The sequence below is a fragment of the Onychomys torridus genome, chromosome 4 (genome assembly GCF_903995425.1).
Source record: "Onychomys torridus chromosome 4, mOncTor1.1, whole genome shotgun sequence".
NCBI lineage: Eukaryota > Metazoa > Chordata > Mammalia > Rodentia > Cricetidae > Onychomys > Onychomys torridus.
The window spans coordinates 65,254,643-65,267,141 of NC_050446.1; the positions used below are offsets into that span (position 1 = coordinate 65,254,643).

Here is a 12,499-nt window from a genome sequence, read left to right on the forward strand (position 1 = left end):
GTAAGTGCCAGCAATCAGGGAGGACTCTGTCAAATCATTGTCATTCTAACGTTATACAGTCACTAAACCATGAACTCACAGAGGCTAAGTTTACCTGCACAAGACCTTTACAAGATCAAGTCAGTCTACATTCTGGGTCTCACATCACACTGAGGAGCTATTTGTGATTGAAAGTTAGTGGGGATGGCCCTGTATCATACACACATGAGCAACACTAATTGGACTCAATGAATTAAAAAGAGAATGTTGTTTGTTTTTGCTCTTTTTTGGGGGGCCACCACCCAGCTCCCAAATAAATCACACATGGAGGCATATTCTTACTTATGAATGCCCGGCCTTACCTTGGCTTAGTTTCTAGCCAGCTTTTCTTAACATAACTTATCCTGCATTTGTCTGTACAGATGCAAAATAAACAAAATTAACGCACCTTAAACTAATTTTCCCTAACAAGATGGCATGAAGTTGGGAGGGGAAATGTTCAGATGTGTGTTCTGGGAGTCTTAGGAGAAGGAAATACAGAGAGGATATGATCCAAAGTCATTGTATATGTATATGAAAATTTTAATGAAAGCTATTAGGGCCCATCCCCAAAAGCTTTCACACAAGTCCAAGGAAGAATCTACAACCATCCGGGAATCTACTTAGATGAGGGTATAAATAAATTTATGTACACCATGCTCAGTCCATCCACTTCATTGTCCCAAGTAAGATTTAACTAAGTCTCCAGCTGCTTTTCATCTCTCATTCTTAGCTCCTCTCTTGCCTGACTTTCCATACATTTCTCTGCCATTCTCTTTTTGTTCTACCTTAGATCTCCAAATTTCCAGTTTTTATACACATACAATCAGCAATTATTTGACCAAAGCAAGGTCATAAGGCTTGAATTCTTTTAGGGTCATAAAAGCAGGTAAGAGTCTACACCATGCAGTGACTGTCAGGCTGTCTTTATGGCTCAAGGTGGGAGTGATTTATAAAAGCCTCAGTGAACTCTTAAAGGGAACAGGGTCAATTGAGAGGGAGAGAGACCTTAAATCAATTAGGAAAATCTAAGAAGGAAAAAGGGGGTATCTCTGTGTAATACTGCAATCCTAAGTGTGACTAGATAATAAGTTTATTAGTAAAACAAGGTGAAAATTAGTACAAAGTGTTAATAATTTGTCAGGGTGAGGTTAGCTTGGGGCAGCACTTTCCTATCTGCTGGCAAGGTGAGCCCAGGGCATGCTGGTTCCTTATCTATCTAAAGACTGTGAATCAACAAATTCAGAAGCTCTGGCCAAGAAGCTCTGGATCTCTCACAGGAGAACTTGGAATGGAAGAATCTGTTGTAATTCTATGTCCTTGGATGTTTGAGAATGTCTCAAATTAGATACTTTTGCCTGGACTCTTAATACTGACCAAATGCCTGCTAATGAAGATAATTTCAGGAAGGCAGACCTCTAAGTTTACACTGGAAAAGGAACAAAGACCTGGTTGTGGGAAACAGGTATTTGCTTGTATAACTGTTTTCACACATAGCTAAAGGGAAGTTATCCATATGCCCCAAATGTATAATGGAAACTATCCCCAATAAATGGTGAACCACACTGTTAGAAGTTCTTGGGAAATGAATCAAATGGGAAAGCTGCAAAAGCACACAGGAAATCCACTGCAGGAAACAACTCATACATTCAAAAGGCAATAACCTCAAAACACTTCATGTTTTGGCTTCAACCTTCACCAGAGCCTCTGAATTTAATGGATCAGCCTTGTCAGTGACAGATGAGTTCCTACTTCAAATTTCTGCGGCTCTCAGCAAACTCTCATCGATTAGATCAAAATGCTGTAATATAAAATGAAAAAAATCATAGATAAAATGACCAATGAACTATTACACAATATGAATCACTTTGCAGAAGCACTAAATGTGTAAATCAATCATAACCTGGCAGAGTACAACCTTACTCTGGCATTTGAGAGAGACTCTGGCCAAGAAGCTCTGGATCTCTCAAAGGAGAACTTGGAACGGAAGAATCTGTTGTAGTTGACATTGTTCTTGAAAAGATAGTCAGCTACAGTTCTGAGCAATTGATGGGAATGGTGATATCTGAGTTCAAATCTCTATGATATATGACCTTGATGATCCTATTTCATTCAACCAGTTCCCTTTTACATCCTTTTTATTCTACTTACTTTGTGTCATAAGATACTTTCCTCTCCTGATGGTAAGCATAGCACCTTTCTGTGTGAAAGGTAGCCAATGGGGATGAAACTTCCAGGTCAGTATCATCTTGATTTATCCATGGCCTATGATTCAAGTATACATTGTCTTCAGCAGTAGGATCCTAAGATAAAGTCTGAAAGCTAGCCACGGACAATGGTAATAGTCTGTAGTATTTCAGGGAAGTATGGGACCTCACTGACTAACAAGTCAAAAATAAGTAACCTTTCATGGCATAGAATTTAATTGGTAGTCTATAGTGTCCAGCCACCCATCCACCACCCACCCATCCACCCACCCACTCACATTATAGGACATTCCTGCTTTGTTTGCCTGTTTGTTGAGACAAGGTTTCTCTATGTAACTACCCTGGCTGTCCTCAAGCTGACAAAGATCTGCCTGTCTCTGCCTCTGGAGTGCTGGGATTGAAGGTGTGCACCACCAATGCCACACATTATAGAGTATTCTCATTTTAATTATTTATATATGTGTCTGTGCATATGTATATGTTTTAGGGAGCATCTACATTAGTAGTTTTCTACATAAGTTTTTTTAAAGGCTTTTGGTGTCACTTATCCCTTCCCATACTACCTCCTACACCCTATATCATACCATATTCCATTTAATCTTTTCTTTTTCTCCCTTCATACTACACACATTCTATCTCCTTAAGTTGAAATTCCCCTATTTCTCTGAATAATTTTCTGACTTTTAAGAATAATTCAATATAAACACATACACCTAAAGGTGCACATGAGAAACAACATGCCTCTTTTTATTTCTGGACTTGTGTTACCTAAACTCAGAATGACCATTTTAAGTTCTATATACATACTTGCCAATTTCATAATTTCATTTTTCTTACAACTTAATAAAATCCCATTGTCATAAGCCATTTATCATTCGATACAAATACAGGCTAGATTTTTGTTTTTCTTTCTTTCATGGCATGAATGTGAATATTTACTTACATTTTGATTTTTAGCTAGGTCAAGAACCTTTGCCCAGAAAGGACATAAGAGCTATGAGAGAACCTACTACTACTATTCTGCTAAATGGACATAGTATGAAACTGAGCTATAAATAGCCTATCTAGATGAAAATCCTTTGGCAGTTGGTAAGTGCTGGGAGAAGAAGAGTTGGTTCTCTTCAGAGTTGTTGCTATGGAAGCATACCATACTACATAGATGACTCTACACTCATACACATACTGGTAGACTTAGGTTGACTGGGTGGGTTTTTTAAAAGTTCACATAATATTGGGAAGGAAAAATGGTAAGAGGAGGATAGATGAGGAGTTGGAGGAGAGAGAATGTAGACCTGATCAAAAAACATCGCATGCATACATGCAAATTTAGTATAAAAGCTCAAAGGATAATGTATTCTCCTTTTCTCAGGTCTTCACATAATGAAAAGCATGTTTGAGATTCATTGAGTAGACACTGCAAGCTTTTGTTAGAATTTATTCCCAATTGATTGTATACAGCTAATAATTTCTTACTCTATTTGCAGTTAAAATTTTATGCCAGAGTTTTTGCATGCAAATTTTCATCTCTGAATTTCTCAAAGTATATATTAAAGGTTTCAAAATGGGAGTGTTAACTGTATAAAAATCAAAAATAGATTTATCTATGGGAAAGTTGGAAACAGGTCTGGCATACATGAAAATACAGGGAACAACAACAACAACAAAAACAGACAACTACCATGATGTGGGAACTGCAGGTGGAGAGAGAGCTTTGCATCTCCCTTCCTGACTATGAGTCCTGAGAGAGTTTAGAATTATTCCATAGGAGGATAAAGACCACTATGCAGCTTACTCCACCATTGGCAACCACAGTGACACCAATGAAGTAAGTATCAGTGCATGCAAGCCCCAATAATAGATACATGTCACACATAAAGTGGTGACATTGGGGCCACAGAAAGGAAGGTTATAAACAAAGACAATTTGAAGCAGAGAGTGAAAAAACCTCCAGTCCAGGCCACTCCCAATAGCAGGATACCAACCCATCAATTCATGATGATCAAATAGTGCAGGGGTTTACATATTGCCCCATAGCAATCATAGGCCATTTACACTAGAAAGTAAACCTCAGCACCACCAAATAAATGCTCTACAAAGAGCTGGACCATACAGGCTGTGAATTATTTGGTCTTTTTATCATGGAGTAAGTCTGCTATCAACATGGGTGAGATGGTATTACAGTAAACAGCATCCAGAAGTGAAAGACAGACAAGAAAGAAGTACATTGGTGAGCCCAAAGAGGGACTAGAAATAATTGAAAACACAATGAGCAAGTTGCCCACAATTTTCACAATGTAGATGATTAAAACAACACAAATAATACTTTTTGCACAGCAGGATCTCTAGTGAGGCCCAAGAGGATAAATTCTGTGACATAGTTGTTCTGGCCCATTGATTCTTTTTTTTTTTTCTTTTATTAATATTATTATTATATTTGTGGTTTAATTTTACACATCAGTCATGGGTTCTCCTGTCCTCCCCCCTCACAACCCCATCCCACCTTTCCCCCATCCCCTCCCCTCCATGACCATCTCATGCAGGGCCAAGACTACCCTGGGAATTCATTTAACCTGGTAGATTCAGTACAGGCAGGTCCAGTCCCCTACTTCCAGGCTGAACAATGTGTCCCTGTGTAAGCCCAAGGTTCCAATCAGCCAGCTCATGCACTAAGGACAGGTCCTAGTCCCACAGCCTAGAGGCCTCCCAAACAGTTGAAGCTATTCAATTGTCTCACTTATCCAGAGTGCCTGATCCAGCTGGGGGCTCCAAAACCATTCGTTCATAATTCATGTGCTTCCATTCGTTTGGCTATTTGTCCCTGTGCTTTTTGCAATCTTGGACTCAACACTTCACACTCTTACAGTCCCTCCTCTTTCTCAACAATTGGATACCTGGAGCTCCACCTGGGGCCTGGCTGAGGATCTCTGCATCCACTTTCATCAGTCATTGGATGAGAGTTCCAGCACAACTGTTAGGGTGTTTGGCCATCTGATCACCAGACTAGGTCAGATCAGACTTTCTCTCGACCATTGCCAGCAGTCTACAGAGGATGTATCATTGTGGATTTCTGGGGACCTCTCCAGCACTCTGCCTATTCCTGTTCTCATGTGGTCTTCATTTATCATGGTCTGTTATTCCTTGTTCTCCCTTTCTGTTCTTGATCCAGCTGGGATCTCCTGCTCCCCTAAGCTCTCTTTCCCTCAAACCTTGCCCTTCACTACTCCCGCTGTCATCCAGGTTGTTCATGTAGATCTCATCCATTTCTCTGTCATTAGGTGATCCCTGTGTCTTTCCTAGGGTCCCATTTTTTAGGTAGCCTCTCTGGAGTTGTGTAGCAGTCTAGTCATCTTTGTTTTACATCTAGTATCCGCCTATGAATGAGTACGTACCATGTTTGTCCTTCTGAGTCTGGGTTACCCCATTCAGGATCATTTTTTTCTAGATCCATCCATTTGTCTGCAAACCTCATGATGTCATTGTTTTTCTCTGCTGAGTAGTATTCCGTTGTGTATATGTGCTATATTTTCTTTATCCATTCTTCAGGTGAAGGGCATCTAGGTTGTTTCCAGGTTCTGGCTATTACAAACCATGCTGATATGAACATAGCTGAGTAAATGCCCTTGTGGTATGATTGAGCATTCCTTGGGTATATGCCCAAGAGTGCTACAGCTGGGTCTTGGGGGAGATGGATTCCCAATTTTCTAAGGAACTGCCATATTGATTTTCAAAGTGGCTGTACAAGCTTGCATTCCCACCAGCAGTGGAGGAGAGTTCCCCTTGCTCCACATCCTTTCCAGCATAAGCTGTCTTCTGTGTTTTTGATCTTAGCCACTCTGACAGGTGTAAAGTGGTATCTCAGAGTCATTTTGATTTGCATTTCCTGGATAATTAGGGATGTTGAGCAATTCCTTAAATGTTGTTCAGCCATTTGAACTTCCTCTGTGGAGAATTCTCTGTTTAGTTCTATAGTCCATTTCTTAATTGGACTGTTGGGCATTTTGATGTCTAATTTCTGGAGTTCTTTATATATTCTGGATATCAGCCCTCTGTCAGATGTGGGGTTGGTGAAGACCTTTTCCCATTCTGTAGCCTGTCGCTTTGTCTTGTTGACCGTGTCCTTTGCTCTACAAAATCTTCTCAGTTACAACAGGTCCCATTGATTGATTGTTTCTCTCAGTGTCTGTGCTACTGGTGTTATATTTACAAAGTGATCTCTGGTGCCAATGTGTTCAAGAGTACTTCCTACTTTCTCTTCTATCAGGTTCAGAATAACTGGATTTATGTTGAGGTCTTTGATCCACTTGGACTTAAGTTTTGTTCAGAGTGACAGATATGGATCTATTTATACCTTTCTACACATTGACATCCAGTTATGCCAGCACCATTTGTTGAAGATGCTTTCTTTTTTCCATTGTACATTTTTGGCTTCTTTGTCAAAAATTATATGTGCATAGGTGTGCTGGTTAATGTCAGGGTCTTCTATTTGATTCTATTAGTCCACATGTTGGTTTTCATGCCAGTACCAAGCTGTTTTTATTACGGTAGCTCTATAGTAGAGCTTGAGGTCAGGGATCATGATCCCTCCAGAGGTTGTTTTATTGAACAGGATTCTTTTGGCTATCCTGGGTTTTTGTTTTTCCATATGAAGTTGAGTATTATTCTTTCCAGATCTGTGAAGAATTGTGTTGGTAATTTGATGGGAATTGCGTTGAATCTGTAGATAGCTTTTGGTAAGATGGCCATTTTTACTATGTTAATTCTGCCTATCCATGAGCATGGGAGATCTTTCCATTTTCTGACTTCTTCTTCAATTTCTTTTTTCAGGGACTTAAAGTTCTTGTCATATAGGTCCTTCACAAATTTTATATCATTTGTGGCTATTGTAAATGGTGATGTATCTCTGATTTCCTTCTCAGCCTGTTTGTCTATTGTATATAGGACAGCTACTGATGTTTTTGAGTTGATCTTGTATCCTGCTATGTTGCTGAAGGTTTTTATTAGTTGTATCAGTTCCTTGGTTGAATTTTTGGGGTCACTCATGTATACTATCATGTCATCTGCAAATAGGGAAAGCTTGACTTCTTCCTTTCCAATTTGTATCCCCTTAATCTCCATGTGTTTTCTTATATCTCTGGCTAGAACTTCAAGTACTATATTGAATAAGTATGAGGAGAGGGGACAGCCTTGCCTTGTTCCTGATTTTAGTGGTATTGCTTTGAGTTTCTCTCCATTTAATTTGATGTAGGCTGTTGGCTTGCTGTAGATTGCCTTTATTATGTTTAGGTATATTCCCTGTATTCCTGATTGCTCCAAGACCTTTATCATGAAGGGGTGTTGGAATTTGTCAATTGCCTTTTCTGCATCTAGTGAGATGATCATGTTGGTTTTTTTCTTTCAGTTTGTTTATATGGTGTATTACATTGATGGACTTTCGTATGTTGAACCACCCTTGCATCCCTGGGATGAAGCCTATTTGATCATGATGGATAATTGTTTTGATGTGTTCTTGGAGTCTGTTTGCCAGAATTTTATTGAGTATTTTTGCATCAATGTTCATGAGGGAGATCGGTCTGTAGTTCTCTTTCTTTGTTGCATCTTTGTTTGGTTTAGGAATCAGGGTAATTGTAGCCTCATAGAAGGAGTTTGGTAATATACCTTCTGCTTCTATTGTGTGGAACAATTTAAAGAGTATTGGTATTAAGTCTTTTTTGAAGATCTGGTAGAATTCTGCAGTGAAACCATCTGGTCCTGGGCGTTTTTTGGTTGGGAGACTTTTAATGACTGATTCTATTTCCTTAGGGGTTATTGGACTATTTAAATGGTTTATCTGGTCTTGATTTAAGTTAAATATGTGGTACCTATCCAGAAAATTATCCATTTCTTTTATATTTTCCAGTTTTGTGGAGTAGAGGTTTTTGAAGTATGACGTGATGATTCTCTGGATTTCCTCATTGTCTGTTGTTATGTTCCCCTTTTCATTTCTGATTTTCTTAATTTGGATGTTCTCTCTCTGTCTTTTGGTTAGTTGGATAAGGGCTTGTCTATCTTGTTGATCTTCTCAAAGAGCCAACTCTTTGTTTCATTAATCCTTTCTATTGTTCTCTTTATTTCTATTTTATTGATTTCAGCTCTCAATTTGATATTTTCCTGGTGTCTGTTCCTCCTGGGAGACTTTGCTTCTTCCTCTTTAAGGGCTTTCATGTATGCTGTCAAGTCACTAGTGTGAGATTTCTCCAGCTTCTTCATGTGGGCATTTAACCCATTGATTCTTTCATAAAGCTTCAGAGGAAAAAAAACACATAAGAACAATGCCTGGCATGGAGCTGTGTACATGAACATGGGTCCATTATGCATGGAGCACACCATTGTCTTTATCTGCTTTGGTCATGAACCTGTAGTGGAGTGGACATTTTTTTACCATTTATTTTATTTTTTATTATTTTTCTTCTCCCTTTTTTATTTATTATATTTGTGTTTTAATTTTACACATCAGCCATGGGTTCCCCTGTCCTTCCCCCTCCCCCCTCCCCCCTTCAGCTTTTGCCCAGCCCCTCCTCTCCATTCCCACCTCATCCAGAGCCAAGACTCCCCTGGGGATTCAATTAAACCTGGTGGATTCAGTACAGGCAGGACCAGTCCCCTCCTTCCAGGCTGAGCAAAGTGTCCCTGTGTAAGCCCAAGGTTCCAAACAGCCAGCTCATGCACTAAGGACAGGTCCCGGTCCCACTGCCTGGGAGCCTCCCAAACAGTTGAAACTATTCAATTGTCTCACTTATCCAGAGGTCCTGATCCAGTTGGGGGCTCCATAGCTTTTGGTTCACAATTCATGTGCTTCCATTCATTTGGCTATTTGTCCCTGTGCCTTTCCAATCTTGGTCTCAACACTTCACACTCTTACAGTCCCTCCTCTTTCTCGACAATTGGACTCTTGGAGCTCCACCAGGGGCCTGGCCGAGCATCTCTGCATCCACTTCTATCAGTTATTGGATGAGAGTTCCAGCATGAGTATTAGGGTATTTGGCCATCCGATAACCAGACTAGGTCTGATCAGGCTTTTTCTCGACCATTGCCAGTAGTCTACTGAGGATATATCATTGTGGATTTCTGGGGCGCCTCACTAGCACTTTGCTTCTTCCTGTTCTCATGTGGTCTTCATTTATCATGGTCTGTTATTCCTTGTTCTCCATTTCTGTTCTTGATCCAGCTGGGATCTCCCGCTCCCATAAGCTCTCTTTCCCTCAAACCTTGCCCTTCAGTATCACCACTCACATCCAGGTTGTTCATGTAGATCTCATCCATTTCTCTGTCATTTTGCTATCCCTTTGTCTTTCTTATGGTCCTGTTTTCTAGGTAGCCTCCCTGGAATTGTGTGTGTCATGTAATGGACATTTAATAAACATTTCTAAATTCCCCTTACAAAGAGCTTTGCACATTTTCCGTTGATCCTCTTTCACTTAAATACTTTTCTTAAGCATATAAGAACTAGAGTCTATCTCAAGATTTCAATGGATCTCTATATCATCCTCATTCATACACTTAAGCTTTTTATTTAAAATATGTTACATTTTAGCATGGTTGTTGGCAACCAAATAGTGAATGTATTCCTGATTTATATGAGCTTAATCTCTTTAGTGTCATTAAAGTCTAAACTTATCAACTACTGTAGAGTAACTTTGTGGAGGGGGTTGTAGTGTGGGGAATATCTTTAAAATATGATCTATAACTTCAGGAGCAATCAGCTTATGGCTATGATGTTACACTATTAGATCTTCACATCTAAAAGGGATTTCTGTTTTCTTGTATACCTTATTTATTTTTAAAAGATTGAACGTTAAGCAATCTCATTTAACTATAGACATATTTAGTACATTTCTGCCCAGAACAATTATTCCACCTGATTCTCTCTCTGAAGAATTCCTGTAGTCATCATAATTCTCCCTATTGCATCATAATACTATAGCATTCAATAACTTCAAGGAGATCAAATATAGTTTAACTGAAATCTTTTGACTGAGAACTGTTAGCAACTATTTCATTAGCTGCTAATATGTTTCAGAACCCTTAAAATGAGGGGAACAGTGAAACAGAAGAAAATAGAAAATGGTAGAGGACTAGAAAACAGCTTTCATGTGATACAGAAACCTTCCTGCATAAAAAGTACTCAAGCAGAAATCCAGACAAGCCCAGAGCATCAAAATAAAGGTGGAAAGGTCATGTCCTACATGAGAAAGCAAGCACCTAAGTCCTTTTCTAAATGTCTGTTGTCACACCAAAAGTCAGTCACTAAGGAAAATTATTTCAAAATGCTTCCAGTTAAACAATCTATATGTATACTCCTGCAGCCCTTCCTCTTTCTGTTCTCTTTATATTTGCACAGTCATGTAACAGATTTCAGGCTTACTTCCATAACCTGAAAAATTCTACTTAATAGTAATTAGGATCTAATAACTATTGTGACCAAATAATGGCTATATTGCTCTAATTGAATGTTATCTATAGAGGAACCAGGATACACTGGAAGGCAGTGCACAGGGCAGTGATGAATGATGAAGAGTCTGGAGTGATGCAGCTCATGTTGCCACCTTAGGTTCATTAACTTCATATGAAGGTAACTTTGGAGCCATAACAATCCTCCCTGTGCTGCTACTTCATCATTTCCTCCAGGAGATTATGCTTAGCATGTACTTTCCCAGAAACTTTGTTATTCTTGTTATATGTGATGACTAAAGCACCACTTAGCATCCAGTATAAATCTAGATTGACATTACCAATGCTTTTAAGAGTTTGCTCTGACCAAAGACAATAAACCATCCCAATCACTACCCACTAATTAAGAATGATTTTCACAGCCAAGGATGTAAATAGCAGTACATCTTGTAACTTGTGAACACCCTTTGAGGGATAGATAAAAATGATATCTTAGGTATTACCTATTTTATCATATGAAAATGCTAGCAATATTTACCTGTAAAGAAATTTATTTTGTATGGAATCAATCAGGAAGATCCTGTGTCATGGATATATTAACTGGGGTAGGAAGGAAACCTCAAGAGAAAGTCTGAGAACTGTCTAGAAGCCATGATGCAACTTCTACAAGTATCATTCCTAGTAGTGTCAAGTACTGATTCAGGAGGTCTGGACATCAGAAGCTACAAGCTGGTCAAAGCACAGCTGCTGAACAGCCTAAGAGTAAAAGCATTCTGTAGTCAATACATATGCTTTCACATTGTACTTCCTGAACATTTTAGAATACTTAGTCTCATTGATTATCACTGCTGCATTTCAAGAGGACCAGTCTCCAGAATGTTTCAATTATATAGCAAGTATAGAGCCCTCAAGCAGTCTAGTTTGCTGTATAGTTTACATATACAAAGATTCTATACTATAAGCAATATAGAACAGTAGAGTGGCATTTAACATTAGCTGTTAAGCTTTTGTAGAAAATAACAATTTTTAAGACATGGTAGCCCTTAATATAACATGTTTATGAATCTTGGTAACAGTATGTAAGAAACTCTCCAATCATGAATTTTTTTTTATGTATATGTACTAACTTGTTGGCCACCCATTATTTTAAGATTCACATATGAATGCCTATATCAAGCCCCCAAAATACACATTAAAAGCACACCCCCAATACTCTAACACATTTAGTGTATAGAATTTAAATTTTCTTTTTTTGTTTTCTTGTTTTTTTGAGACAGGATTTCTCTGTATAGCATTGCGCCTTTCCTGGAACTCACTCTGTAGCCTAGACTGGCCTCGAACTCACAGAGATCCTCCTGCCTCTGCCTCCCAAGTGCTGTGAACAAAGGCATGCGCCACCACCACCCAGCTAGAACTTAAAATTTCTAATATAAATATGTATAATTACATACCTATTAACATATCATATAAAGTATATCCATTACATAAATAACAAATAATTGTGTTTTTTATATTAACTTGTGTAATATGTAATATGTGTTATTTGCCTTTGTGGAAAATAAACACGTCAGTATAAAAATTAATCCTATATATTGTGCATCATCCAATGAGCTTCTGTGTTTTCCAGATTTATTCTACTACTTTTGTTGAAACTATCTGACCTTTACAACTTTCCTTTATTTCAGTACAACACAAGAATATCACATTTTGTTCCTAGTCAGGTATTGAAAAACTCTTATCTTCTCAGATAAAATCATTGTCTTCTTTACTCAGTATAAATGAAGTATAGAAAGATAAATACATTTACAAAGAGAGATATAAGGACCATCAAATATAATATACTTACT

General features: G+C 38.5%; 1 pseudogene; it reads right to left on the reverse strand.

The window, feature by feature from the left end:
- Positions 1 to 3,683: 3,683 nt before the first annotated feature.
- LOC118581823 lies at positions 3,684 to 4,617 on the reverse strand (annotated as a pseudogene).
- Between the last annotated feature and the right edge of the window lie 7,882 nt (positions 4,618 to 12,499).